The 17,987-nt window shown below is 37.7% G+C and overlaps 1 long non-coding RNA gene across 9 annotated transcripts in view; it reads left to right on the forward strand.

The window, feature by feature from the left end:
- LOC102899731 overlaps nt 1-17,987 on the forward strand; it is a 230,005-nt gene that overhangs the window by 118,979 nt on the left and 93,039 nt on the right. For all 9 annotated transcript variants that reach the window (XR_006596934.1, XR_006596932.1, XR_006596933.1 and 6 more), the window contains one exon: nt 13,472-13,614. This is a non-coding gene — a long non-coding RNA (uncharacterized LOC102899731). The remainder of the gene's footprint in view (nt 1-13,471; nt 13,615-17,987) is intronic.

Here is a 17,987-nt window from a genome sequence, read left to right on the forward strand (position 1 = left end):
TTTTCAAATGAAAATATTTATACTGAAAAAAGATCTTGAATTGTGTAGCTAAGAATTTAACATCTATTTTAAAATTTTTGTTTTAAAGTAAACTCTATCTCCGACGTGGGGCTAGAACTCATGACCCCAAGATCAAGAGTCTCATGCTCCACTGACTGAGCTAGCCAGGTGCCCCAAAATGAGAGTAATTTTATTTATTTAATATTGTTTTTTTAAGTAAACTTTACAACCCACATGGGGCTCAAATTCATGACCCCGATGGGGTGACTGGGTGGCTCAATTGATTAAGCCTCCGACTTTGGCTCAGGTCATGATCTCATGGTCCATGAGTTTGAGCCCCATGTCCAGCTCTGTGCTGACAGCTCAGAGCCTGGAGCCTGGTTCAGATTCTGTCTCCCTCCCTCTCTCTCTGCCCCTCCCCTGTTTTCTCTCTCTCTCTCTCTCTCTCTCTCTCAAAGATAAATAAAATATTTTTAAAATTTTTTAAAAAGATTCATGACCCTGAGATCAAGAGTCACATGCTCTACTGACTGAGCCACCCAGGCGCCCTTATTGGCATCTAATTAATTAATTAATTAATTTTCAACAGCATCTATTTTAAAATTAGAATCACTCTGCATTCGAGCTCTGCTACTACCTCTGTCGCTTTTGGGAAAATAACATAAATTCTCTCTCAGTTTACTTATCTATAAAAAGACAGTAATAATAAACTCCCATGTTGCTACTGGGAATTAAAATGGCACGCTCATAAAAAAATAAAGTGACATATTCATAAAATATCCTGTGTACAACACTTCGCACAGTGCCTGCATGCAATGGTCACTAACTCAATAGCTACTACTGTGAAATCAGCACAGAGATTTCTGAATCACTAGAGGTGAAAAAGGCTCCAGGAGACTAGAAATGTGAGAAGCTTATCTCTTAACTAGCTAGCTCAAATTCTGGGATTTCTTAGGCACAACAAATAGAAAGATGATATTATTCTTATAGCTTGAAAATATTGTGGTGGGAATTTTCTTATTATGAGAATTGCAATTTACAGAAAACTAAGCCTTATTTGAGAAGGAAAGAGAAATACTGCTTTTTGTGAATAAGCCTCTATGGGTGCTCTATGTTAATGTGTTTGTTCTGGTAGAAATACTTTTATTGTTACCTACTTGGGATAAAGATTGTAAAGGGAAAGTTTTCAGGCAACCATAAATCTTTTTTTCCCTTGGGTCAAAGAGTTTCAATAATTTTTGAAAAAGTTTCGATAATTTTGGTAATGATTAGAAAGCATACTGCCTGTGAGTAAAGAAGTTTATTCTTTGCTTTTAATTTGCCTACCCATTTTTCTAAGCAAATTTGTTTAGGGGAAAAAAAGTCTGTTTTAGACTTGGAAAAAAAAACTTATAACTATCTTACTCTTTTGAAAAGGCAGTGGTGACATTGAGTCACCTGAGCTCCATCTCTGGGCAACAGTGACAAATGGTCACTTGCAGTGCAAAGATCAAGTGTTGAGAGTGTGAGGTCAGCTGCTTTACACGACACCTAATGGGACTGTCATTTCTCAGGATCCCCAGCCAAAGGCAGGGTGGCGACATGGTGTACCCATCACTAAGGTGCCATGTCTGGCATCTAAATGGAGCTCAGTAATTCCAGTGGAGCCAAGTTATTAGAGATCTAATTGCCATTGTCTAATAAATTCTTTTGAGGTCTTTGTGTTGGTTCACTTAAATATTCAATGTATCTGGCTTGAAGCAGTTATTAAAAATGTAATTGTTTTGTAAATTTTTATCTTTCAATTCCAAAACACCCTCATGAATTAATAAACAGTGTTCAGATAAAATAAGAATATTCATCAATAATGCAAGATTTTCTGTGTCATTGGGGGGTGTAACCTTACTACGCTGTTGATCAGAAACTCTGGGGAAATAACATATCTCTTGTAATACACTTCCATCTTGGATATTCTAGATCATGTTTAGCTGGAGAGTTTTTACTCTGAATGAAAATGTTTTTATTCATATCTTATTACCAGTAGAGTTTATTTGAACTCATCATCATCCTAAGTTTATTTTCAGTTATTACTTTCTGGCTTGCCTCTCCAAAGCTAGCTATGAATACACAGTGGACTTAAAAATAGCAAAGCTATTTTGTTTTAAAGTGAGCAATGATAGCCTTGTCCCCAGCTAGGGAAATAGAACATAAAGCTTCCCAAGGCATTTACATGTTTCCCAAAAGACTGACCCATAGTCAACAAATGGGGAAATATAAAAACTTCTCCAAAGGGATGGGTGCTTCCTTAAGTGAACTGATTGACAGCTCTGGGCTTGCCCAGTGACACTGTCATCTGAGGGACCCTACACTTTTTTTCCCAGGTTTTCTGAAGTCTCTCGGGTATCATAAGGGGACAGACCCCTGTGGTACTGCCAGGGCCCTCTCTGTCAGAGGGCTAAGACCTGGACTAATTCATTGCAGTGCAGTTTAATTAAACTGCACCAGAGTTGTTTCCCTGGTAAAATAAGTGTGGGAAGAGAATGTGTGTCAAAAGGGACATGCCCCTTACTGTGTGTGCTTTATTGTTACACCGCAGCTAATATATTGTGGGAATTCCCATGGAGTCAATGATAAACTGTATTATCGAGCTCCATAAAATAGGCATTCTACTAGTGCAGGTTACTGTAGCTCACAATTCTATTAATCCTTCTAATTTATTATATTATAGCTGTATGTGAGGTCTCATAAATTTATTATACCCCTTTCATCTAAAAAAACCCCACCATGCTTGTTTCTCCTCTCAAATAAAACCTTTTATTATTTGCTGTGTCTGTCTCTAAAAATGTAATAGCCCCTTGTAAGAAAATATAATTACTGGCTGAGAAATGTAAACTGCATTTGACATGTCTTCTACTCTAAAATTAAAAAATTCTATTAAACCTTGCTGTATGTGTACAAATACTGGTACATGAAGACCCATCAGCTTTTTGTTTCCAGTTTTCTGGCAACAACTTCCTATAAATGACATCTTTAGTATTTTTACTGTTTTCATCATTTTGTTTATGATAAAGGAATTTACTTATAGTATTCTCTCCTCTTTTTCATTTACACCAGAAGTCAGCAGAAGGGCAGACACAACATCTGCTTTGTTCACGTCTATATCTCCAATGCCAAGTACGATGCCTGGCATATATTAGAGGCTCAATAAATAGATGTTAAATAAATGAGGAGGTGAATGAAATAGAAAATTCTGTGAGTGCCTGTGCAAATCTTCATAGGATTTTTACCTATATATTCATTAACATGTTTACTAATAACAGCTTATTTTTTATCAGTTGCTATTGATTGCACAAAGATTTGGCTTACTGCTTAAAAGGATATCTAAAATATGCAGGAAAAATATGCAGGCATAAGTTTATTAAGTTATGAAATTTCAGTTGCTACTTTCAAATTACATTTTCACTTAGTTTTAGAAACCTTGATGCCTCAAAATAAGCTACACCTTGTACATTGAAAGTAAGCTAGAGATTCTGTGGGCTGGCCCTCGTGTGATATGAAGAAATGTAAATGGAGCGACACTTCATATCCATTGCTGATCAGATTCATACCTGTCCTGTTTGTAAATGAGATGAGATGAGCCTAGAAATATTTTAATAAATAATTGAATACATATTTGAATAAATAGATGTTTATTTATTTATTGAGAGAGAGAGAGAGAGAGAATGAGTGGGGAGGAGCAGAGAGAGAGGGAGAAAGAGAAAGAGAGAGAGAGAAAGAGAGAGAATCTCAAGTAGGCTCCATGGCCAGGGACGGGCCCAGCACAGGTCATGATCTCATGACTGTGAGATCATGACCTAAGCCAAAATCAAGGGTAGGATGCTTATCTGACTGAGCCACCCAGGCACCCCAGAAATATTTGAATCTCAATCAGGCACCTTCATTTTGTTATCCTGAAGTAAAAGCTAAGTGATGATGGACACAGGACTGGACATAGAATAGATCTCTATCTACTCTAAGGTACTATCTCAGATCCCAGGTGAACAGTGAAAATTACCAAAAGTCTTTTCAGCAACTCTTGCTTAGAGCAATGTGTATGAAGGGCAGTGATGGATAGTTTCAGTACAGGTGGTCAGACATCAGAAAAGGAATGAAGACAATTGGTACTGTGAGCATTTTATTAGAAACTCAAGAGACCAAATCAAGCTTGGAAATGGAATTGCTGTTTCATTGAAAAACATTTCTGTTATGACACACTTTGGTAACAATAATGAGTTTGGCTAATGTTCTAATGGCTAAATTCCCCATGTTTCTGTTTTGCAAATGAAAACAAATCTTCCATTTGATATCATTGTTTTTCCCATCATAAGAAGTAAAAAAAAAAGTCTTAGAACAAATGTAATAAATATGCTCTGAACGGATAACCTGGGTGGTCCCAGTGACACCTCTTATGTCACCATGGTCCTGGATGCCAGGGCAAATGTATAGGCAGTATCTTGTCATGACTGAGATCAAACTTGTTTAGTGCTTACTGAGAGTTATGTGGCATAGTGGAAGGGCAGGATTTTTAGAATGTCATCACTTCTGGATTTGAATCTTATTAGTTCTACCACTTAATAACTGCACATGCAAGAAAATTAATCGGTCTGTCTAAGCCTTCATAATAGAATTTTTGAAAATTATACTCGATAGCGTATGCCATGTGCTTAGTGTAGTTCCCGGCACATAGTACCTTCTCAATAAGTGATCGTAATTATTCACCATTATTATCTTTGCCCCCAAGATAGGGATTGTAAAGGATAGTATGGCAAATCTTCCCGCAAAGATTTCTATAGAAAAGGTTTCCTACTATTGGATTATTATTACCTTTTCACTTGAATTTACATACTACATCTCTAAAGAGCAATGAATTAATTGTAGATTATAAGGGGAGCAACCCTGCTATTAATCTACTCTGAGGTTTTGACGAGCTTCACTCTTCACTTGCTGTACTTTCAAAATAGACCAACTACTTCTCCATAAAGCATGAGAGGTAGCTGTTTAGGTCATTACTTCATTTTTTTTCTTAGTTTTTTTTTTTTTTTTTTTTTAAGTAGCTGCTACTTGAACTCATGACCCTGAAATCGAGACCTGAGCTGAGATGGAGAGTCAGACTCTTAACCAACTGAGGCACCCAGGCGCCCCTCCACTTTTAATTTGCGTATATATACATTTAGATACTGCACTAAGGAAAATGTACTCTATTTATTCTGAAACTACAGAATTAATGTTCTCAGGGATATAAAACTGAGCTTCTAGAACTTTACAGCCACTGTATCAAGTGTGGTACCTGCGTTATTTTATTGAATCTTTACAATAAATCTAAGAGGAGGGTACAGTTATTATCTCTGACTGATGGATTAGGACACTGAAGGTTAGAAAAGCTGTGTAACTTGCTCTAGATCATACATGTGGCAAATGGTAAAGCAGGGATTGAAGAGGTAGTAATCACTCCAAGTCTGTGTTTCTGACTCTGCCTTGTAGTATCTGCCTCCTGCATCCCACCCCCACTTTCTATTTCACTGGACAGCAGGCTCTTTCTATTTCACTGGACAGTATCTAGTCAATACAAGCTTCTGGTCAACTCATGGAAGATATAAAGCTTAGAAGAGGTTGATCAGCCTTGGGAATAGCACGGGGAGGGGGGGGGGTCAAATTCTTTAGAACCACTGTCTTAATGTTTACTTGAAGGTGAGATTTCTTACTCTTGGAAGCACATGCACATTTAAGTTCTTGCTGTCATATAGCCTGCTGTAAATCAAATATTGAACATGAGTGATTTCTTATACATTTTGAAGGGATGCTTTCACTCTTTAAAAAAAAACAAAGTGGAGTCTAATAACACATAAATAAAATAAATAAGAAAACACATTGATGACTTTATAGACTCCTTTTAATAAAAAAATAAAAAATGACATTTAATCTCTATAATTTGAAAGCATAGATGGTTTCTGTATGGACAAAACCAACATAGTCTTTATAAAATAGTGTTTTCAATTCTGGTACAAAAAATACGACCAATATGATAAAGATGTGAAATTAGAAGTTTTTTCTAATGCTGTTTTTCATTTTGATGATAGAAAAATAGAATTAGTATAAATATATATTTAAGGACTTTAACTCAGTAACAATGCAAATTACCATTCTGGTTGTTTAGAAATGTCAGTAAGAACTCAATTGTTCCTGCACTGATATAAAAGAGCATTTTTTGACAGTGATTGACATCAGCAATTTGCATACTGTGTCACTGAGAAGTGAGCAAAACTTTTTTCCTATTTCAGTACATATTTTATGAAGTTTAGTAGATTTATATAAGGTATTATGTGGAGTAATTCGAGTTTTAAAAATTTATTGCGTACTAGAGTAGATGCTATTGGAATTAGTATATTGAAAATAGTTTGCTAAAGTAATTTCAAAATATGGCATTTTCCTAGCTTTGAAGTGAAGTGAGATTGATAAATATCAAATTAGTATTTTTACTTTAATCTTAAAATTCGTTTCTATGTACCATTAAGGTATAACATTTGGTATGGGAGAGCTTTAAATCATATGAATTGTTACAAGGGAGAAATCATGCTATGTCACGGTAAAATAGTACACTGCAGAAAGACCAACAATTCTTAGAAATGAAAGAGACATTGTTTTAACACTATTTCTTTATTTGCAAAAATAACTATTTTGCTTTCAATACATAATAAGTCAACTTAAAGGCAATCCCTACACTTTGCCAATTCAAAGAGACCCACCTCATTTGGTACCTGCCGTTCTGTTATTTTATATCTGAGCTAGCCTTTGACTTGTTGTATGTTGCTCTGTTCTTAGGTGGCATCACAGTTGTAATTTAGGTGCCTGCATTCTTAGGACTTTTCATGTGATTTATGTGAAACCTGTGTACAATCTCTTGGCTTCTTCTGGTACGTAACTCAGAGTAAGAGTGAGCATCTGGAGATAGAAGGCCCGGTAGAAGAACAGCCTGAACTTTGACCTGCTTGTGACATACTGTATAAAGATTTTGGGAAATGCTGTCTAGGATAATCCATCATCGAGCAATTTAGTATAACCTTGCTGACCCTGTTCTCCCAGCACAAGTGTAATCCTGGTGCAGCCAGTGTTTGAAAACATTTGTATTTACTGAATAAAGACATGTAGCCCACAGAGCAATAAAAACACAAAATGTGAGTCTGCCGAAGAAAGTAAGGAGTAGATATGTGAAAACGCTGCTTAGTGTAAAAGCTGCTCTGTAGCTGTTGAAAAGTCTAGAGACAACAGCCACTGGGAACAACTTTTCCACGCCGATGAATGAGGCCTTGCAAGTGAGAACAAATGCTATTTTTCTCTTGATTGTCAGCACAAGTGTGACACTCATTTACATCTCTGAATGTACTTTGTAGTTGCAATAACTTCCTATGTTGATGTGAAAGATATTCAGAACAAATTAAAAAAAAAAATGAATGTAGGTTGAATTAAGTGAAAGAGAGAAACAAGAACCAGGCCAGGAATACAAACTTTTGCCATGTGAAAGGTAAACAGTGAGAAGAGGTGGCTCTAAGATCCCTGGGAAAAAGGCACAGGATTTACACGACCTGAGGAAAAACCAGAGTATTCCATTTCAGCTGCCTTAGTTCAACCGGCCTTCAAATCTCACCTGATTGACTGAAACTGCTTTCATTTGTATTTGGCATCCAGCTTGACTGCCCTCCAAATAATACCTCAACCTGCAGCAGAATGCATCTTTCTAAAGGCCTACTTCTCAGCTTTGAAATCAAAGCAAAACAAAAACCAGCAAAACATAAACAAAACCTCTTCAGTGCTTCACCATTAGCCTGTCTGCTGCTGTCCCACCTCATGGTTTTCCGTGATCTTACGGCTACAGCCTCGCTTTCTCTGTTGCTACCTCATGCTCCAGCCATATTAAACTCGTAATTCTCCAAAAAATGCCCTCTTTCTCTTTCACACCCAAATCTTGCCTTCTCTCAGCCTGGACCTTTTATCCCACCTTCTTATCCTTCAGGTCTTGGCCTCACACTTCACTTTCCTAAAAGGCCTCGCCTCTCCCCCCTCCCCCCCCCCGCCCCCCACGCCCATTGGGTTAGATACCTTTTGTGTACTTCCAGTGTTTGTGTGGGTAGTATTGTCTCTACTTTACCGAAGAGGAAATGGAAAACCCGAGAGCCTTACTTGCCTGCAGAGTTTTACACGCCTGCAAAATGTCAGGACCAGACTTTAAATTCAACTCTTCTGGCTTCCATCTAGAGCCCATTTCTTTAATCCACAGCGACTTCTCATATGCTTCACTTTACCTGGTTAAATATGGGTTTAGGTAGAATTGTTTTCAGTTCCCTGAAAGGTATATGGGGCTTCACCCCTCTATTTTTTTTACACATTTCTTTACACATTTCCCACCCATAGGTTGGCTTTGTGTTGGTGTCCACCCAGGAAATCTTACTTATTTGTCAAGACCCAGTTGCAGATTGTGAAACATTATTCTTACCTCCACCCTCTTCTTCAGGCTTACTGTGTTACTTAGTCCTCACCATTGTTGTGGGGCTTCAGGATTTCAACTGAACTGTGCTATTATATGTTTATCTCTCCTGTTAGACAGTGAGCTTTTTGTGGCAAAGATTTATTTCAATCATTTCTATTTCTGCTAGCACCCAGTACACTGCCCAATACATGGCAGATTCAGTATTTTAAATTGCGTCATGGGGGGCTCCTGGGTGGCTCAATCAGTTAAATGTCCGACTTTGGCTCAGGTCATGATCTCATGTTTCACAGGTTTGAGCCCTGCATTGGGCTCTGTGCTGACAGCTCAGAGCCTGGAGCCTGCTTTGGATTCTGTGTCTCCCTCTCTCTCTGCCCTTCCCCTACTTGCTTTCTGTCTCTGTCTCTCTCCCAAAAATAAAAATTAAAAAATATAAATTGCATCATGGAAGCACATGTTGATGACACCTGCATGTTCGCTTCTCATGCTTTCTCTTCAAGACATCATGTAAATCACCCAGCTTATAATTGTAGACTGTCATTGGGTTGTAAGGTATGACTTCTCTTTGCCTAAAACAGGACCTTACAAGACTCGTCATAGCTTCCAGTTCCAAGACCTTGTCCCAGGAACTAGGTTTTTACACAGGTTCTCTCTGGTGCATAGGGGTTTGATTACCGATATTTCTGTCTTCATACATTGATAAAATGAGATTTCAGGGATTAATAGAGGTCTCTCCTGTCTCTATCACACACACACACACACACACACACACACACACACACACACATTCACTGACATAGTCTCTCCAAACTCTTCTTCAGTCTGGGGAAATGAGAGCTGTATGACTAGAGGAAGAAGGTAGAGAATGAGGAAGAGCCTTTTAAGTGTCTTTACAGGGTAGGACAAGTTAACCAGAGTAACCAAGTTTTTTTTTGCGACTGAGCAACGGGATATAAGAATTTTCCTTTCTTCGGTCTGCTCTTCCCAATTTCCCATCTCTGTTTTTGAGATTGCCCTCCAGTTAGGCAATGGAGTCAGAGGGAGCTGCACTGGTGGAGAAACCACTGCAGCAGCTCTAGTGTCACGTGAGGAACATTTTCTCTCTGGACACAGATGCACACGGCTGCGTTCAATCCATGCTTTGCAATGTGCTTTAGTGGCTTCCTTGTTGCACTAGTTTAAAATCAAGTTGTCATTGTGTATGATGACATGAAAACGTTATGGCTTTGAGTCCTAAGTAATCACAAAATTTCCACTGAAGTATTCTTTCAAATCTCCCTTTTCTGTTTTTTTCTTTATCTGTTCACTATTGCCAGTGGAGAATAACAATAAATCTTTGACGTTTCCTTGGAATGTGTGGAAATGACATGAATTAGGAGCCAGAGAATCTTCAGTTAGAATCCTGCCTCCACCTTTTATAAGTGATGTACCCTTGGATAAAGTGCATCCTCATTCTGAAGCAGTTTTCTTATCTGTAAAATGGACTTAATATCATCCTCCTCACAGCTGTGGATGGAAGGAAGCAAAGATGACAGTGTTGATTTCTTGTGGGTCTAGTTCAACAAGTTCTCTTTCTTTCCTTTCCTTTCTCCTCTTTCTTCTCTACCTCTTGATTCAATTGTTAATGGGTGGTGCAAGTCCCAAACTATAGGGCATAAAGGATGGGAGAAATACAAGGTAGCTACATAATAGCTCTATTGCTCTCTAGGAGTGGGTAGCAGATATGGAGAATGGTGGGGAATATGTTTTGACATTCTTTGTAAAGCTCATCATTATAAACTTTATAACAAGATTTTTTTTTTAATTAAAATTTTTTTATAGTTTGTGAAACTTCAGTTATAGTTCACTTTGTCCTTTGGAAATCACTAACCCAAAGAGAGGCATCTGAATTCCTTTTTAGACCTTAAATCAGTGTTTCTTAACCTTAGCTGATTAGCACATTAGAATTACTTGCAACAGTTACTTTAAAAATTTTTTAAATGTTTATTTATGTTTTTGAGAGAAAGAGACAGAGCTTGAGTGAGGGAGGGGCGCAGAGAGAGGGAGACACAGAATCTGAAGCAGGCTTCAGGCTCTGATCTGTCAGCACAGAGTCCAACATGCAGCTCGAACCCATGAACCAAGAGATCATGACCTAAGCAGACATTGGATACTTAACTGACTGAGCCACCCAGGCGTCCCTAACAATTACTTTTTAAATAATAAAAATATTTTAAAGCTTCCGAAAACATACAGATTTGGGGGTCCCAATCCGGATTTACTAAGTTACGATCTCTGGGGATGAGGCTTTGGCATCAGTATTAGAACAAAATTCTCTCAGTTATTGCAGTGATGGTTACAAACCTTGGCCCAAATCATAATGTCACTGTGATGTTCATGCATGTTTGATTGGCGTCATAAAATATGATAATAGTTGTGTAAAGGGACTTTTTTAAAAAGAACATAAACCAGGGGGAAATTAAATTGACAGAATGTAGAAAGGATAAATATTATTTAAAAACGTCATCTATGACGATGACAAAATAGGATTTCCAAAGCTCCCAAAATACTATAAACATGATCGATTCCAAAGGGAAGAGGAACCATTCTCTTTCTTGTGAACCCAGGTGGAGTGGCATTGGGAGGTTGCTGATTAGATTCAGTGAAGGGTTGAAATGCGCATTTTCTCTTTTAATTAGGGAAATCAATAATAGAATCTAAATTTCTGAGAATAAGAAACTAAAAATAAAAACAAGATATGCTATATTTGGGGAAGCAGCTAAAGGAGTGTATTTATTGGTCTAAATTGAAATATTAACCCCTTGGAAACTCCTGCCATCTATTTAGTCAGAAATGGAAAAGAGCTATCAGATAACAGAGCCTATCCTCCTGAGAGCCTCCTGGATTGTGTCTCGTGCCCAGATAGAGGATAACGCTCTCCTCCCAGCCTAGAGGCCATCGTCCTAAGTACTCCCTTGGCAGGCATCCTGGAAAATTGTAGTGTTGGAAGGGCTAAGTTACTCTTCTCAGACATCTCTATTGGACATGATAAAGAAAAAAAAAAAAACTCAAAGCACAAACTGTATACAATCCAATGTACATTTTAAAGGATGTACTAGTATTTACATAGTGGGTCAGATTTTCATTCTGTGAGATTCAAAAGAAGAAAAGAACTCTTTGAGTTGAGAATCTAGCTTATTGTTTTTAGTGATGGCGTTTAGAGACAAGTGATCCAACAGCCACTACTTTTGAAGATCGTGATTTTATAAGCAATGGAAGTTTCAAGTGTCGTTAGCCCATGTTGCACTGGTTTAAGGTGATTGTTGATAGTTATTTCAAAGTCCTCTAACACTGTTATTTGTAGAAAATAAATCTGATATAATAAGACTTTGATAAAAACAGAGAACTTCTTAGTTGACATCTATTGTCAATGCATTCACAATAAAAGGCAAGACAAAAAGAACTCAGCCTTTTTCCGGGACTCAGCTGACTGACATATCTTCAAAGTGAGGCTTGCCAAATAAATATGATTATTAGGTTACTGCATTTCCTCAAAGAACAAGTCTAAATTGTCTCAATGATAAAAGTCTTTGATATGGGGGCACGTGGGTGGCTCAATCAGTTAAGCATCTGACTTCGGCTCGTGGGTTTGAACCCTGATTCAGGCTTTGTGCTGACAGCTCAGAGCCTGGAGCCTGCTTCAGATTCCGTGTCTCCTTCTCTCACTACCCCTCCCCCGCTTGCACTCTGTCTCTGTCTCTCATAAATAAATAAATGTTAAAAAAAAATTTGGAAAAAAGTCTTGATAGATCACACACTTTTATTAACTTATTTTGGATTAGTTTAACTTTATTTTCTTTTTTTACATAGAAACCTCATCATGAATACCAATTATTAAAAAAAGCATTTCCTTACAGGCTTACTTAATTTTATTTTATTTTGCCAAACAGGTATAGTTGGGAAGATTTCAATAATCTTGGGATTGTACAAAATAATTTGTACAAAATTTATTGTACAAAATAAATTATATCCTTTCTACAACTAGTTGTTCCTGAAACAAAGTTTATACATTTTTGTTTTAGAAAGATGCTGACCCTCAGTTAAAATTTTATTTATAGAAATGTAAATTTAAAAATCTCCCTGTAAGACATTTTCCATGCTTAAAAGTTTTGATAACTTTTAATCTTTCTCTCCTTCACTCTTGCTCAGTATGTAACTTAGGTTTGATCGCCAAAAGCTCTTGTCACCTCAAAGGGGCTTGACTGCTGCTCATTCTTGAGGGCTCTATTGGTTCTACTGAGCCATGACTCAGAGTCATTTGTCATTTGGTAAAGACTCTGCTGTCCTCCCTAGAGAGAGAGAGAGAGAGAGAGAGAGGCATCTGTCCTGAAGAGTGAGTTCCTTGCCTGTCTGCCCTGTCAGAATTCAGAAATACAGTGGCTGTAACTTCTGTTCCAGAGAGGATACCTGGAAAAGAGTGTCACACACAATTAGCATTGCATCAAGTTTCCTTGTCACAGCCCTGGATTTTAGTTTGGGTGAAGGTTGTCGCAGCATAGCCAGAATCTGGGCAATTTAGAGCCCTCTGAAGGAAAATACTTCAATTTATAAAAGATAGGTGGGGCGCCCGGGTGGCTCAGTCTATTAAGCGTCTGACTGGCTCAGGTCATGATCTCCTGGTTTGTGAGATTGAGCCCCGCATTGAGCTCACTGCTGTCAGTGCAGAGCCCGCTTGGGATCCTCTGTCGCCCGCCCCCCCATCCTCTCCTGCTTACATGTGCACACTTTCTCTCAAAAATAAACATTAAACAAGTGTATGGTCATAAATTCCTACTAAAATGGTGATTAGTTTTATTAGATATATTTTTCTATAATTCATAAATTTGGTACAGCATTACTCCACAGCTAATAACTTTATTACTTTTTCATTAGAAAAGTGATTATTTACTTCAAAGTGTACCTTAATTAATTGATTTATATTATCCCTCATTTCAGAAAGAATTCCAAGTGGCTTACAGGAAATGTTACAATGAGATAAATAAAATACAAACATGAATGGAAAAGAGACAGGAAAAGAAGATGAAGTACAAGGAAAAGAAGCTGTAATGCACGTAGAATAATCTACATATAAATTTAAGGTAACACTTTATTCAGTCCTAAATAAAATTAGAAAATCATATTTTCCTTATGAAACAAAACTGATTCAGAACTATTTTTATTAAAATAACTCATATTTTAAATTAGATGATATCACTCTGTATGTTTAATAAAAGTATGTATAATTAAAGTGATCTTTAGTCTGTCATGCTTTTCCAAAGTGCAGAGAAAGTCACAGCATAGACGATATATCATATTGACTTAAGGTTACCAGAATTTTCTTATTTTATTTTTTTTAAGTAATTGCTATACCCAGCGTGGGGCTTGAACTCACCACCCCAAGATCAAGTATACGTGCTTTCCTGACTGAGCCAACCAGTTGTCCCTTACCAGAGTTTTCTTAATGAGTATGTTAACTATAGTCATGGTCAAAAATATCTGAGAACATGGAACCATTCTGTATTATAAATACTTTCAGTATTCCAATGCGTTTTTCATGTTGAAATGAAAATATATTGTTTCAATATATATTGTTCTATATTTCATACTGATTGTTTTACATGTGCACATATTTTGAATAACAAAATTCTTCTGTCAGCAAAGAATTAAGAAGAAAATGTGATGTCACCACAATAGCAATATCTTTGGGAGCACTTTACAAATTTAAATCCTCCTCACAAATAAAGACAAAAACAAACATAAAAAATAAAAATACAACCAAATGACCTAAAAATTATGTTTATGGCTATACACATTACTTTTAGGTTTTAAAATTTATTTTATAAAAATAAATAATTCTAGTTTTCACTAATGTCAAGAAACAAGAATAAAACTCTCCCCCAGTGGGGAATTTTAATGGAAACAATTTTAAAAGAAAGAAAGAATGAGGTTTAATTTTTTTTTCTCACCAGATATCTAATCTACTTATTCCCTTAGTTTAAAATTTTTGACATCACGTACTTTTTAATGTTTATTTATTTTTGAGAGAGAGAGAGAGAGAGAGACAGAGTGAGAGTGGGGGAGGGCAGAGAGAGAGGGAGACACAGAATCTGAAGCAGGCTCCAGGCTCCGAGCTGTCAGCACAGAGCCTGATGTGGGGCTCAAACTCATGGACCGCAAGATCATGAACTGAACCAAAGTCAGACACTAAACTGACTGAGCCACCCAGGTGCCCCAATTAAAAAAATTTTTTTTAATATTTATTGTTTTTTTAAAATGTTTATTTTTCAGAGAGAGAGAGAGAGAGAGAGAGTTGGACTGCAAGATGGGGAGGGGCAGAGAGAGAGGGAAACAGAATCTGAAGCAGGCTCCAAGTTGTCAGCACAGAGCCCCATGCGGGGCTGGAATTCACGAACCATGAGATCATGACCTGAGCCAAAGTCAGACACTAAACAGACTGAGCCACTCAGGTGCCCCCACACTTTGTTCTTTTATTTTTTTTTTATTTTTTATTAAAAAAAATTTTTTTTAATGTTTTTTATTTATTTTTGAGACAGAGAGAGACAGAGCATGAACAGGGGAGGGGCAGAGAGAGAGGGAGACACAGAATCGGAAGCAGGCTCCAGGCTCTGAGCCATCAGCCCAGAGCCTGACGTGGGGCTCGAACTCACAGACCGCAAGATCGTGACCCGAGCTGAAGTCAGACGCTTAACCGACTGAGCCACCCAGGCGCCCCCACACTTTGTTCTTTTAAATAAAACATAATTAAAAGTAGGTCTAGTCACAATAAATGAGAGAAATACATGTGTATTGAATTCTACACATGAGTTATTTCATTGTTTCTGGGTACAATGAGTAATAAGAAACTCTTACGGCACAAATCTTGCACCTATATCTGAGGGCTGTACAATTCAAAGCATTTAAGTATTGTAGTGGATGACTGCCTTAAAAAATAAAAAAAATAAAAAAAAAAGGGAAAACACAGGTTAGAGAACTGCTAATAAAAAAAACAAACCCATAGTATCTATTTCTATTTCTATAAGAATAGTCCTTCTGCAGAGGTAGAAAACCTGTTTGAAGTCTCAAAGGAAGTCATGCAAGATGGGTGCATGACTGTGGGGGAAAGAAAGCGTGGTGTCTACATGAAATAAGCATTTAAGGGAGAATATGAAACGTAACGGGAGCCAGCTCTAGCTACCGCAGGAACTTCTAAGATCAGCACTGGGCCTGATACTGAATGACCGGCTAAGGAGAAGAAAGGACTTGCTTTTTTTTTTTTTTTTTAACATTTTTAAATTTTTTTTTAAGTTTATTTATTTTTGAGACAGAGACAGAGCATGAATGGGGGAGGGTCAGAGAGAGGGAGACACAGAATCTGAAACAGGCTCCAGGATCTAAGCTGTCAGCACAGAGCCGACACGGGGCTCGAACTCACGGACCGCGAGATCATGACCTGAGCCGAAGTCGGCCGCTTAACCGACTGAGCCACCCAGGCGCCTCAAGGACTTGCTTTAAAGAGCCACCTTCAGCTTCAGTTACCTTATTCCTAGAGTTTATATCAAAATAAACTAGGTTCTTGTCGGGACGTGGGAATCAGTATAAAATAAATATCCTTCATATTAGGGACTGAACAACTTTAAATTCTGTTTCATAGAAAGCTCTGGAAGTTCTGCATGCATGTGTGTGTGTGTGTGTGTGTGTGTGTGTGTGTGTGTTTTAAACCACTATTACTAGGCACAGACATTATAATATCATAAGGATTTCTCTGTGAAATGTTGGATAAAGAATAGGGATAGTTAAAGTGGAAAAAGTGCAAGGTTCCCAGGAAAATTTGCCTTCTGATTGAGAGGAAAATGAATTCATTTATTTTTGGTAAGCAAATATCTTTCAAATGTCTAATCAGGGTTGCATTCAGGAGGTAAAATGAGAAAATGTTGATTTCACCAGTATAAAAAAAGAACAGTAGTGTCACTAGCTCCTCATTTCATGACGAAGGCCAAACTTAAGTGACAGGCATTTGAGAAGACGGGTTCTGAACATGACCTTGTACCACACACACTGTATGGCAGAGGACGAACCACATTTCACTAGACATATTAATTTTAAGCAGAGGTGAACCCCCTCCCCCCGATCAGTTCAGCATAAGCACACAAAAAATGTCTATAGTTATTTTTATGTTATGGAATATTAACTTGACAATGTAAATGTTAGGACAAATAGTTACTCCATACAATGCTTCACTGCTACGGCACCATTAAATGCATGGTTTATTTACTCCAAGTACAGAAACCTTCGTGAGTCGTGATTTATCATTTAAATATATCTTCAAAGATGTTGATTTCAGTTCACTGTTTCTTTATGTGGTGAAGATTGAGGAAAAAGGATTTGTGACATTCAAAAACACTATCTGCATGTTTGGTAAACTTGGGAAATCAGAAAACCACACAGAAGGCTTAACTTTCAGGCATGCTTTGGGCCTCTGCATTTTCATCCGAAAGTTCTCATTTGGTCTACTTAGCCATCATACACTCACAGGAACACAACTGAATACAAACAAGCAGCAAAAGCTACTAGACATAAACCTCCTCTCGTTTCCACCCTCCTGCCTGAGCTGGCAAGAGCCTTCTGGGAGGGTGGGGGTGGGGGTGGTGGCCGCTCCATCCTTGGTGGGGAAAGGCCAGGGAAGGAGTGCGTGGCAGGGGGCGGTGTCTGACATAGTTCTTAGCAGTGCGGGATGATGGTCTGAGGGAATGTCTGAGGTGGGGAATACAGCTATGTTACTAGGACAGGCCACATTAATTCTCACCGGCAGACAGTCTTCCACTGTGAGTGTGAATAAAAACCAAATATGGGATATGTTTTTGATTATCAGGATGCAAGAGGAGTTAGGGGGCGAAAGCACCTAGTAGTAATTCAGTTAAAGTGAGGGAGCCTGGTGAAGTAAGAGGGAAAGTGAATATTTCACCTGATTCTAACACATTTAATTTGTCTTTCAACTACTACACAAAGATAATTATTTCAGACAATAGAACATTCTGTTTCAGTCTCTGGTTAGGCCCTGCCATTGGATTTTTTTTCCTCCCCCCTAGGCTTAACAAGAATCAGTCATAGCAGTAATTTCCTCTGAAAAAGAAATCCTATCAGGCCCATGTCTGGGTCTGTGGAGTTGACGGATTGCTTCTTTTTTTATAGAGCCAAATCATTTTTGTAGGAATCAGTTTTCAAGTGTATAAATTTCAGTTTGGAAATTATTTCTCGCAATATTTGCTTTCAGTAATTCTTTTTTTAACATTAATTAGCTGAATAAATCCACCAAGGAACACAAAGTGTTTCTGCAAAATAATACGATAATTTGGATCGAAAATGTGATTGGATACTGGGAAGAAATAAAAGAAACAAAAGGACCACAAAAGGAATAACTCTGTTATAGCTCTTCAAATATGGGATGAAATATACTTATACTTCCTTCTGTTTG

Source organism: Felis catus, chromosome B1 (assembly GCF_018350175.1).
Source record: "Felis catus isolate Fca126 chromosome B1, F.catus_Fca126_mat1.0, whole genome shotgun sequence".
NCBI classification, from domain to species: Eukaryota; Metazoa; Chordata; class Mammalia; order Carnivora; family Felidae; genus Felis; species Felis catus.